This window comes from Danio rerio, chromosome 8, assembly GCF_052040795.2.
Source record: "Danio rerio strain M-AB ecotype USA chromosome 8, GRCz13ab, whole genome shotgun sequence".
NCBI classification, from domain to species: Eukaryota; Metazoa; Chordata; class Actinopteri; order Cypriniformes; family Danionidae; genus Danio; species Danio rerio.
In genome coordinates this window covers 61347786-61360315 of record NC_141028.1, presented here as the reverse complement: position 1 = coordinate 61360315, position 12530 = coordinate 61347786, and the positions used below count along the sequence as shown (strand labels likewise).

At 42.3% G+C, this 12530-nt stretch overlaps 1 protein-coding gene across 1 annotated transcript in view; it reads right to left on the bottom strand.

Moving 5' to 3' along the window:
* The window catches only part of mmp23ba (matrix metallopeptidase 23ba), a 568642-nt gene that overhangs the window by 297950 nt on the left and 258162 nt on the right, over window positions 1–12530 (bottom strand). The gene's annotated exons all lie outside the window — the stretch shown is intronic.

Below are 12530 nucleotides of genomic sequence, written 5' to 3'. Positions count from 1 at the left end.
TGGCATGATAGAGAGGGCGGCGTCCGCGACACCCTTACCACCCGCGCCCTCAGTTATGTCCGCTTCTAGGGCTGCGTTCGCGACACTACCGTCACCACCGTTATATCCGCGTCTAGTGCGGCAGAATAAAGAGGGCAGAGTCCACGACAGCTCCCTTAACATCAACTCCCACCAACCACCCCGACCCCAACCCCCACCCCCATCCCGCCCCCACCGCTTTCAGTTTAGGATTGGGTTCGGCTTGACCGTCCAATGCCTAGAGTGGCAGTTCAACTTGCTCCGGCCCTGGTCATGTCAGACGAGCAGATGCATATGGATGTAAGTAAATGGATGTGAGCGTTTCCACTGATGGTGATTCTCAGTTCGCGAATGAGTCTGTATTATTCAGCGGTTGTCATCTGGGAATAACATACCTGTCGCAACTGACCAATCAGAATCGAGTATATCAGACAGCTATAAACCTGCTGGATGTGCATTATTCTGATTCTGACATGACTATATGCCACAAAACTAAAATATAATAGACAAAACATTGATCTGACCTGGAATAGTCTTTAATTAAATTAAAAACATCAATGTAAAGCACACATGTAAGACGCCACTGTCACATAAACATGTAAGATGCATTAATATTGACTCCTCCAGTTGTTTAGTTAAGTGCTATATCGTGTTGGGTTGTGCTGTTCTCAGTGTTAATGCTGCCGTTTGGTGTTTCCAGCACTCATGGGAATGTTATAATGTGTGTTATTTTGCAGGATTAAGGAAACCTTGATCATTCCCAGAAGCTTTTCTGGCCCTCCAGATACCCTGTAACGCAAATTTAAAATACCTAAAAGTGTGCCCAGACGGGTCAATGCTTTTATGAGGCGCAGGATAAAACCCTCAATTGTAAGATGACATTCAGATGACATTCAGGATTAGTGTCCGTGTTCTGCTCTTATCATCTTACTGGAAAAACGGCCAAATACAGATTTAGCTCAGCATCTCTCAAGACACATCTCGGTTGCTGTGACTTTCTCTTATTAAACACCGGCGGGATCTGAGCAGGGAATAATAAACACTGGGACAAGTCTCATTTATTAACTGGAACCAAGTATGCTCTGTCAAAGAACAACAACAACAAAGATAATCTTGCTTACCCCATTGGCTTGACTGTTTGGCTTGTTTCAGATTTATGAAAACTGAACAATATTTTTTGGTTTTGCTATAGAGAACGGAACAATATTTAAGATTTTCCCACCAGAATATGACAAATATTAAATACACTGCCTGACCGGAGTCTTGTGGGGATCTCAGTTGTAAGAGCAGCAAATAATAACTTCTTGTTGATCGTGTGTAAAAGTGTCAGAAGGTGGATTTCTCTGCTGAATCATCTGTTGATCTGCATCTTAATCATCACTAATCCTGCAGAAAGCCTACTTGAACCACCATAGACCAAGATTCTCAAAGAAATCAGTTAAGTTTGCCCGGGAGCCCGGGGCTCCCTCCCGTTTGCAGGGCGAGAGAGGAGTTTGATCTCAACAAGATCTACTGCTGCTTAGGGATTGCTATGAGAGTGAGCTGCTGGTGGACTTGACTATGGTGCTGATTTGGTTTAGTCAATTTACTTATGTCTCATGTTTTGGACTGTGGGAGGATACTGGAAGACCCGGAGAAAACCCACGCGAGCACGGGGAGAGCATGAGCTCAGAAATGCCAACTGGCTGGGTAGAGACTCAAACTGGAGGCATTCTTGCTGTGAGGCCACAGTGCTAACTGCTGGGCCGCTGTGCTACCCTATAGAGGAGTAAAGGAGGAGAGGAGGTGGAAGGGGGATTCTTCAAGAAGAAGAGGGCTAAGGTAAGATGCTTTGGTTATTTATACTAAGTTAGGAATCGTGTGATTGGTGTCGTACATTAGCTTAACTCGGGGCCAGCCGTGTCAATCATAAGCATGTGATCCTCTCGAAATTAGTTTATAAATAAAGTTCACTTTGTCAAACTGTAGAGTTGAATTTTTAACATCAAAGGTGAACAGAGCAGAGATCAACATCCCATAATGCAATTCCCCACCGCAATTAAACACAAAACACGGAAACTGTTCATCAACAGCTGTTTTTACAACACTGTGAACTCTTTTTAAGGTTAAATAAATAAATAAATACAAAATTGTGATTCTCAAAGTGTTCCGAATCATCCGACTCTACTGTAGAGTAATAAAGTGTTTAAAGCTGGTCTGGAATTTGTCCTTTCTCTTTAATTCAAACAAGATGTCTAGAAAAAAGCATTGCGAAAGCTGTAACTTCTTTACCTGATCTCTTAAACGTGCAACAAACCCAAACACTGCTATAATGGCATGCGGTCGCCTGTTGTGGGAACCATGTGCTGCTTCACTTCACCATTTCTTTTATTCCCTTAAAATAAAAGTCAGTACAGGTTTGTCTATCTGCAGACAAGACAATCATTTTGTCTGGAAAACTGAAAATAAAGCACAATTAAGGGATTTATTTACAGCAAAGACCAAACAGGAAAAACCCCAAAGGGCAAAGAGCACAATAGGAGTGTTTTACCCTCAGCTACAGCTGCATTTAGCATATTACAGTCGGGGAGGAGCTGGAAAAACAGGGACGTAAAGTTCAGCTTCCTGTTGTGAAACCTGTACAATGTTTACTTTATCAGATATTACCCATATAAACAGCCCTTTAAAATAAATGCTACAGCATTTTACACTATAGAGCATTTGGAGGGATGGAAACAAAAACGATGGTCCTAACGTATTTTCTGTTTTACGTTTTCAATATCTATGGCTTTCAAGAACCAAAAAAGAGCCACATATTGATAATGTTATGAGAGCTCTTTCAACTTTATGTTAGGATTGAATTGCCTCTTGTTGCAGTTATGAAAGAGTTTAACAAGCAAGAAATGTTCATGGACCAATGACCTGTGAAATACTATTGAGAAATAATCTGTTGTTGTGATTCTACAGTTGCTATGGTAACACACAGCTATAGTAATTAATCTGTTGTGGTGATTCTACAGTCGCTATGGTAACACACAACTATAGTATTTGATCTGTTGTGGTGATTCTACTGGTCTGAGTATTTCAGAAACTGCTGATCTACTGGGATTTTCACGCACAACCATCTCTAGGGTTTACAGAGAATGCTCCTATAAAGAGGAAATATCCAGTGAGCGGCAGTTCTGTGGGCGCAAATTCCTTGTTGATGAGGTCAGAGGTCAGAGGAGAATGGCCAGACTGGTTCCAGCTGATAGAAAGGCAACAGTACCTCAAATAAGCACTCGTTACAACCGAGCTCTGCAGAAGAGCATCTCTGAACACACGACACGTCCAACTTTGAGACAGATGGGCTACAGCAGCAGAAGAGCACACTGGGTGCCGCTCCTGTCAGCTAAGAACAGGAAACTGAGGCTACAATTCACACAGACTCACCAAAACTGGACAATAGAAGATTGGAGAAACGTTGCTGCTCTGATGAGTCTCCATTTCTGCTGACACATTCAGATGCTCGGCTCACAATTTGGCCTGAACAACATGAAAGCATGGATCATCCTGCCTTGTATCAGCGGTTCAGGCTGGTGGTGGTGGTGTAATGGTGTGGGGGAGATTTTCTTTGGCTCCATTAGTACCAATTGAGCATCAACGCCACAGCCTACCTGAGTATTGCCGCTGACCATGTCCATCCCTTTATGAGCACAGTGTCTCCATCTTCTGATGGCTACTTCCAGCAGGATAACGCAGCATGTCATAAAGCACAATCATCTCAGACTGGTTTCTTGAACATGACGATGAGTTCACTGTACTCAAATGGCCTCCACAGTCACCAGAGCTCAATCCAATAGAGCAGCTTTGGGATGTGGTGGAACGGGAGATTGGCATCATGGATGTACAAATCTGTAGCAACTGTGTGATGCTATCATGACAATATGGAGCAAAATCTCTGAGGAATATTTCCAGTAGCTTGTTGAATCTACGCCATGAAGGATTAAAGCAGTTCTGAAGGCAAAAGGGGTTCCAACACGGTACTAGTCAGGTGTACCTAATAAAGTGGCAAGTGAGTATATTGAAGTATACTTAGCATGCTAAAACCCATGTACTAGTGGTATAATTGTTTATTAGTTTACTTTTTAGTTTATAAAAAGAATAGTGTGCTAAAGTAGTAAACTAAGTAGTCCACAATTAAGTTTTCATCTGTACTGCAAGTGAATTTATGAGTGTACTAGAAGCTTACCTGTGTAACACTTGTGCATGATTGGTTTTCTGGTGATATGTTGCAATTGTATTTATTTTCCTCCAGTGCACTTGTTATTTTTCTTCCCCCATTGTCAGATTATTTTGCTTGTTTTAAGGAAAAACTCACTTCATTTTGACTCATTATTTCTGAAAACAAGACTACAGTTAGCGCAAGTCCAGAAAATGCTTCTTGATTTTAGAGTTCTGATATATTTGGATAAGAAACAAGACTTAAACTCTGAGTAAGAACAGCATTGGTTTGCAGTGTCGTCTTAGTTTTGAGTGTTTTGTAAGCGTGCTGCGCTCCGGGTCCCAGTGCGGTCAGACATGCGCATCTCTTCATCTCTGTGTTGGTTTGTTTATGGATTTCTGTGATCTGCTCTGGATGTGAGATCATGAACAGCGAGCTCATTGTTGTAATGCCCTGCGGTGCGTCTGTTTATCATGGAGCTGCACAGATGGAGCTGCTTTTCTGCTGAGGTGTAAGTGTTCATACGCTGCCTTTGGAGGAGGAGAATTCACTTCATCAAGCACTACACTGCAAAAATGTGCTTCTTACTCAGGGTTGTTGACTTGTTTCTAGTCCACATATCTAAATCTTCCTCAATCAAGAAGCATTTTCTAGACAAGCGCTAAATATTGTGTTGATTTCAGAAGTAATGAGTGTTTTTCCTGAAAACAAGCAAAATAGTTTGACAATGGAGTAAGAAAAATAAATAATCTTAATATAATAATAATCTGCTTTTGGTATTTAAAGGTGTTATATGTGAGTTTTAGACTCTTATAAAGCATAAAAACATCATAATATGTGTGCAGATATTCAGAAACATGCTCAGTGAACTCTCTTGTTTATCTGAAACACAATGCTGGAGTCAGATATTCTGCTGTGGACATGTGTGTTACATGCTGGAGCGGCGGTCTTTGTTTTGGTCTCTATAACCCGCCCACTGCCAGTTTAGCCAATTATATTTCAGCACCCGGGTTGCCAGATGGTGGAAAACAGCGTATTTCATTCATTTATTTAGAAAGGCACTGAAAGCATGCGTCTGTGACTGAAATGCGCCCTCTGGTGGACAGTAGCAGACTCTGAAATGAGACTCAGATTCAGAGTTCCACATGAGGTTATTAATTAGCAAATAATATAAATATTATGAGTGTAAACATTAGGTGAGCAGGTCACATTGTAACCCCGTGTCCTAACAACACGCTACATGACGAGATACGCAGTGATGAGCAGTTTGGGGAGACAGGACAGAAATGTAAACACAGCCATTCAGAAGCACAGAATAGTGCACTCACTGCACTCCAGCACAATGCTGAGCTTTATCATCTAATGAACACATATTAAAGCTCTTGAACAGGATTAAATGTATGAATCACTGATATGTGTTGGTTTGCACTCAGTTCTCAGTTTCAGATGCTTTATTGTATTCTCCAGATGTGAGCAGAACAATCTGCTGCTGCTGTCAGTAGTACAACAAGAAATGTCAAACTCACATTATTAGCATTTAACACTGAGTAAAGCACATGAGCTGTACCTGAGCTGATCATTGTCAGTTTTTTGTTGTTCAGCTGTGAGAAACAGAAGCCGTTTCTAATATATACATTCGTTAGGAAAACTCTATTTAATACAGAAAATAATACTTCTATTGGGTGCCTTGGCTTTTATTTTGAACACTGTTTAAATCACTTGCTTCTGTCCTCAATCTGGCAACCTGCGCTTGCGTTTGTTGTGATCCAGGAGAGCAATACCCAGTTCGACCACTGGGTGTCAAACTTACATACTGCACCTTTAATTGTGAGATTATTTTGAGAAAAAACAGCAACATATAAATTCAGCTTGTCTAGAAAAGGCTTCTTGATATTTGATTTTTAAATAAACACATGAAGAGTTCAGATGCAAAACGCTGTTAAACGCCACGTCCGCCAAAATGAGCTAATGACAATCCAATCATAGGTTTTTAATGTAGCAGCGTGCTGATACGCTGGCTTTTTGAGGCTGTTTTATTCTGCCTTCGATTTTGATTTTAAAAGACGGAGTTTGATGAACTGGATGAGTTTTTTTGCCTGTCAGTAAATGACAAATAAAAATGTTCCTTACTTCAAAACTCAGCGCATTATAAGAAAAAGAAAACACTGTACAGTCAAAAGTGTAGCATGCATTCATAACGTGCTTTTGTGCAACGACGCTACTTTGAATGAGTCTGATTTACTATATTAAACAGCAACTCTGTTTCACGAATGACGAAGGTAAGATGCTGTTCTTTGATCCCACATGGATGCTATGAAGACAAACAATAGATAAAAAGAGACAAAGACCTTAAGTATGGTGAGAATACTTAATTGACAGCTTTTGAAAGTGTCTGAGAGGCGTCCCCTTTTTGCCCAGTAGCCCATGTGCTTTATTTGCTAATGTAAACTATTTTTAAAGATAAATAAAATGTATAGAACTATACATTATTTATATAACCTGTACATCTGATAAGCTTTTCATATTAATGGACAATGCATTGATATTGATGCTTCACTTTATCTTACTTGAATCTAACAAGAAAGTCTACAATGTTTACATTTGCTCTACTTACATTAATTCTTAATCCCAAATATCAGACATGACAACAGATTGTTCAGATTTAATTAATGTCAGTTTTAATGTTATTGATTAATGCACTTGACAGATTTCATTCATTCATTTCCCTTTCGCTTTGTTCCTGGTTCATCAGGAGTTACCACAGCGGAATGAACCGCCACTTACTTGACAGATTTATATGTTTTTAATTTTAGGTGGTTTACGTTTAGAAAAATAATTTCTAATGGCATCTTTAGTGAGTTTTCCGCTAATTACACAGTCCTGTCCCAATATGTACATTTACATTTACATTTAGTCTTTTATCCAAAGCGACTTACAAATGAGGACAAGGAAGCAACTTACACAACTAAGAGCAACAAAGAATAAGTGCTACAGGCGAGTTTCAGGTGTGTAAAGTCTAAGAAGGAATGAATTAGTACTTTTTTTTTTTTTTTTTTGGTACAGTTAGTGTGATATTCAGAGAGGCAATTGCAGATTAGGAAGTGAAGTGGAGACTAAATAGTTGAGTTTTTAGTCGTTTCTTGAAAATAGCGAGTGACTCTGCTGTGGATTTAGAGGTTTTTGCAAAAAAAAGCAGACGTGGATTGAGCTGGTTTTGACGCAAAGGTAAATCTCCCTTGTTAAAAACCAGAGAATTGCCTAAAGCGACATATATGAACACCCTTAGCATTACCTAGAAAATGAAACTTCTGAACCTAATCAGAGGAGCCTGACAGAAAGTGCTCATTTACAGGTGAAGAGGTTTGATGGATTTCGAGGGTTTTGCATCAGAGCTCTTCATATATATGTGTACTATAGCAACAAGACGAAAAAAAAGCATTGTATTTTGCAGTGAGTTGACAGAGTAAAGTCTGGTTTATACTTCTGCGTCATTTGACCGGCGTAACCCACGGCACATACAACGCGCGTAGCTGTGCATTTATACTTCTGCTGCTGTCTCTGTCGGTCTTCATTAACACTTCTGAAACACTAGTTGGCAGTGAGGTGTAAATGTTCCTCTGTGTCGAGTTTCTTCGCTGCTGTTTTGTTTTCCTGAACACTTCCGGGATGTACAAGTGGCTCAAACTCGCTCATTTTGAGGCAGGAACTGGCGGACGTGCAACAACTTTGAGGTAAACACAAAACAAACTTTTCATCCGGAGCTTCTTCACGAGACTCCACACTTGTAAACAATCGCTACATTGGGCTCGCTCCCGGCTCGTGCCCTTCGCGCGGCTCTCGGTCCCGCCCAGACTCGTCAGCGCTACCAAGCCGACCAATCACAGAGCTATGCGTTGTTGCGACGTGTAGTTACATTTTTTGAGAGGTGCACGTCAGCGACGCCGACGGCCACGGCGAAGGGCTATATGTCAACGGCGTAGCATACGCCGGCGTTTGACGCAGAAGTATAAATCAGCCTTAAGGATCCAACATAATCTCACGGCAATTCGTAACTTTTTAAATTTAGTGGCTAATTCGTATGTATTTATATGATCTAATTCGTTCAATTTAGTACGATTTGCTCACCCCCCTAATGACGGTTGGGTTAGGGGTGGGGTTAGGTGCCACGCCTCCTTTTTAAAATCGGACAATTTCGTACGACTGAACTCGTATGAATTAGCCACTAAACTGGCAAAACGTAAAATACTTACGTTTTCTCGTGAGATCAGGCTGTAAGGATCCTCTTTGTGTGTGTGTTTCTGTGCGGTTTTACATGTTTTCATCACACTATCGTCACCTCAGTAAGGTGTGTGAGCGTGTTTCAGTCCGATGTCAGCTGTTAATGATTATCTGAGCTCTCCCGCTGAGGATTCGGAGCTTTACGGCTTGTTTGTGAGTGTTTTTCAGCTGGTATGGAGACAATTAAACTAAACACAGATGAGCCGAACACACAGACATCTTTACCATTACTGCGCTGTATGGGTCACACTTTACATTAAGGTTACATCAGTCAATGCATTCATTAACATGAACAATACATGCATTTATTATTCATGGTTCAAACTTTACTCATGCATTATTATCATCCAAATTAATGTTATCATTAGTTAATGCCATGTGAGCTAACATGAACAAGTGTCTCCCAAGCAGGGCGGCGTGGTGGCGCAGAGGATAACACTGTCGCCTCACTGCAAGAAGGTTGCTGGTTCGACTCCCGGTTGGGTCAGTTGGTGTTTCTGTGTGGAGTTTGCATGTTCTATAGGGGAATTGATCCCTTTATTCATAAGGGGTTGCCACAGCGGAATGAACCGGCAACTATTCCAGCATGTTTTACACAGCGGATGCCCTTCCAGCTGATGAACTAAATTGGCCGTAGTGTATGAGTGTGTGTGTGTGTGAATGCAAGCATGCAGCTAGAAGAACATCCACTGCGTAAAACATATGCTGGCTGAGTTGGCGGTTCATTCCGCTGTGGCGACCACTAATTAATAAAGGGACTAAGCCGACAAGAGATATGTATATGAACCTCAGGTACAACAATGAAATATGAATTGAGCTTATTCTTCATGTACGAGCGGCTGCAGACATTAGAAACGTTCTGGCTCGAAACCTCCGCTCTCGATTAATTAATCATGTTAAAAACAGCTCGCTCTGCTGCTTGATGATGCAATCTGATGTGTCTATATTATAAAGCGCTTCTTTTCATGTGTAGTCATGAACACACTTGTTTATAGAGCGAGTAGTTAACTGACGTTTGATATTCCTGGTCATGTCTCCCATAGGAAACTGAATCGGAAGCACTAAAACAATCGCAAAAACGAGTCAACAGAGAGAGAAGTAAACGTTTATTACGGGAGAATTTATTATTGTCATCATGACTTTTATTGTTGTTGTTTGTTTGCTTTGTGAGGAGCACCCTTCAGGCGCTCCCTAATTTCCTCATTTCCTGTTGTGTTCAGAACTAGAGGCTGGGAATGCTGGGAAAAAGAGGCGGATCTGCAGGTCCAGACACATCCACTCCTGAGCTCTGTGTGTCACTGGTGTTAAAGACGACACCGCGGCCTATCATTAACACCTGCAGATCTCAGGTGTTCATTAGCGGCCAGACAGATCTGTACCTGACCACCAGCACCATCGGCTGCCTTTATGGACACAATAATAATAATAAATAAATGAAACCGTCATTTCTCTATTTTTAGCCAATAAGCCTGACAGATTAATTGGTGTGCAATGAAATATAGCGTTACTAACCGACAAGGAAACACGCATGACAGTGCTTTTACATAGTTCATTCATAGAAAGAGCAGCCAGAAAGGGGAAACTGATGGATTTGTGCTGAATATTAGCATCATTGACCCATCCCTAGTAGCAAAGAATTTCGGGCCCAGATTTGGCATAAAGCTGGCACAGCAGGCATTCATCCGGCACTGGCATACAGCATGTGGGCCAAACATGGCCCGGGTTTGGCAGAGGTGGCACCGTTTTTAAGGCGGCACACAAGATTTGGGCCAGATGAAAAACGTAGTATTTGGCCCAGATGTAAAAATTTGAAAGTGGGCCATGTGAGTTTGGCCAGTCTTGACCCACATTTAAAATACACTAAAATCATTTTTGAGTAAAGAAAAAAAAATTCTACCAATCAGGTCACTTTGAGAAAAAGCGTGCCCATAGTGTGCCTAAACACATCACTCCATGGGTTTATCAATGTCATTGCAATCGTGACACACCAACCTATCTGGCCCAGATCAGGCCCAGTTATGAGTTATTAACTTGGCTGAGACTTGGCCCAGATATGGTCTGTGTTTGGCCCTTGTCTGGAAGCCAGATTTGGTCCAGTCATGTACCGTAATTCACTGCGGCATGTGGGCCAAGCAAAACCTGATTGTGTGGGCCAGAGCTGGGCCCGAGGAATTTTGCTATGTGGGATAACAACGTACAGTAAGTTACCCATTACTGTCAGTGTGTGTGTGTGTGTGTGTGCTCTTTATAAATGACTGAAAATAAAACAGCTAAAGTATATTGATCGCAGCAGCTCAGTTTGTGATCATATCTTGGTTTTGTTCTGTTGATTTGTATTTTCAAATATTATTTTAAACGTGTTCACAAGCTCTCGGGACAAAGTGAAACCGCTCGCACTTTTAGACGGGCTCGTATATATGCATATATTATTATGGTGTAATTTCTCAGCTGGGCGAGGGAGTGGCGCAGTAGGTAGTGATGTCGCCTCACAGCAAGAAGGTCACTGGGTCGAACCTCGGCTCAGTTGGCGTTTCTGTGTGGAGTTTGCATGTTTTCCCTGCCTTCGCGTGGGTTTCCTCCGGGTGCTCCGGTTTCCCCCACAGTCCAAACACATGCGCTACAGGTGAATTGGGTAGGCTAAATTGTCTGTGGTGTATGAGTGTGTGTGTGGATGTGTGTGTGTGAATGTTTCCTAGAGATGGGTTGCGGCTGGAAGGGCATCCGCTGCGTAAAAACTTGCTGGATAAAATGGCGGTTCATTCCGCTGTGGCGACCCCGGATTAATAAAGGGAGTAAGCCGACATGAAAATGAATGAACGAATCTCTCGGCTGTGTATTTAAAACATGGCGCTTCCTTTGTTTTTATTCTGGCTTGTTGTGCGAATGAGTGATGTATCTCTGTAAACCAATAGCGTTCAGCTGCGAGGCTAGCTCCGCCTTTTAGTACCCTGGGTACCCTTTGCAAAGGGTGCCGAAAAACTGGTACAGTACGGTTTTGTTAGGTACGCCTTTTGAACCGTACCGTACCACTCAGTGGAAAAGGCCCATTATGAACCCTTCAGGCACAAATTCATCCCAGGCTCATTCTGAAAACGTAGTCCCAAGGACGTTACTAGAGACCGCAAAATATGTCCCGGGAGGTACGTACGGCTGCAGTTTTTGTTTTTGTGAATCCGCGAGAGGCTGCTGAGTGCGCTTTTTCGCATTTCAAATGTCTCTTGCGAGTGCCGTTCGCGCCTGCGCTGTTCTCGCGTGAAGCCACCAGAGGCCACTGTCTGACTGACCGGATGATTGACTGCGTGACTGGCCAATCGGCTGACCCGCCCTCCTCCTTCCCTAAACCCAACCAATTTTACCGATTGACCCGCCCGCCCGCTCACATCCCTAAACCCGTCTAAAAAAAAGAAAAGCCCTCGTCTGATTTTTTTTTTTAACCACGTTTTTGGAGTTCACCACATTCTCACCCTGTTATGAAACTCGTTCGTTTTATTTTATTGGTTCTGTTTTTGTCTTACCTGATTTCTGTAACCGCTCTTCCCCGGACTTAGAACCGATCGCCGTGGTCAACTCCTCTCTGCATCTCAAGTCTGCCGACGTACACAATGAGCTGAGTGGACAAACGAGTTGCAGCGGGAAAGCTCTCCACACGGAGGTAAGCGGTCGGCCGGCAAGTTCGAAAGGGAAAAGAGTCACATCGTCCCGTAGCGTTCACTTGAAAAAAAATAAATGCAGCCATACGTACATCCCGCTGTCTCCAGAAATGTCCGTGGGACTACGTTTTCAGAATGAGCCTGGGTTGTACAAATTTGTACCTTTTGTAAAGATACTGCCCAGTGCTTAATTAGTGAATTGCGTGGTCCCGGAAGAGAACGGGGTAATGAATCCAGCATGTTACCAGAAGATGGAAAGGTGTCGTGCACGAAAGTGGAGAGCGATCTGTAAAATGAGGTGCCGGATCAGATTTCAGAGGTGCCGGATCTAGATTTGGCGAGTTACAGCACAAATTAAGCCCTGGTACTGCCCCAGTGACAGCTCCTGTACCTTTATATCT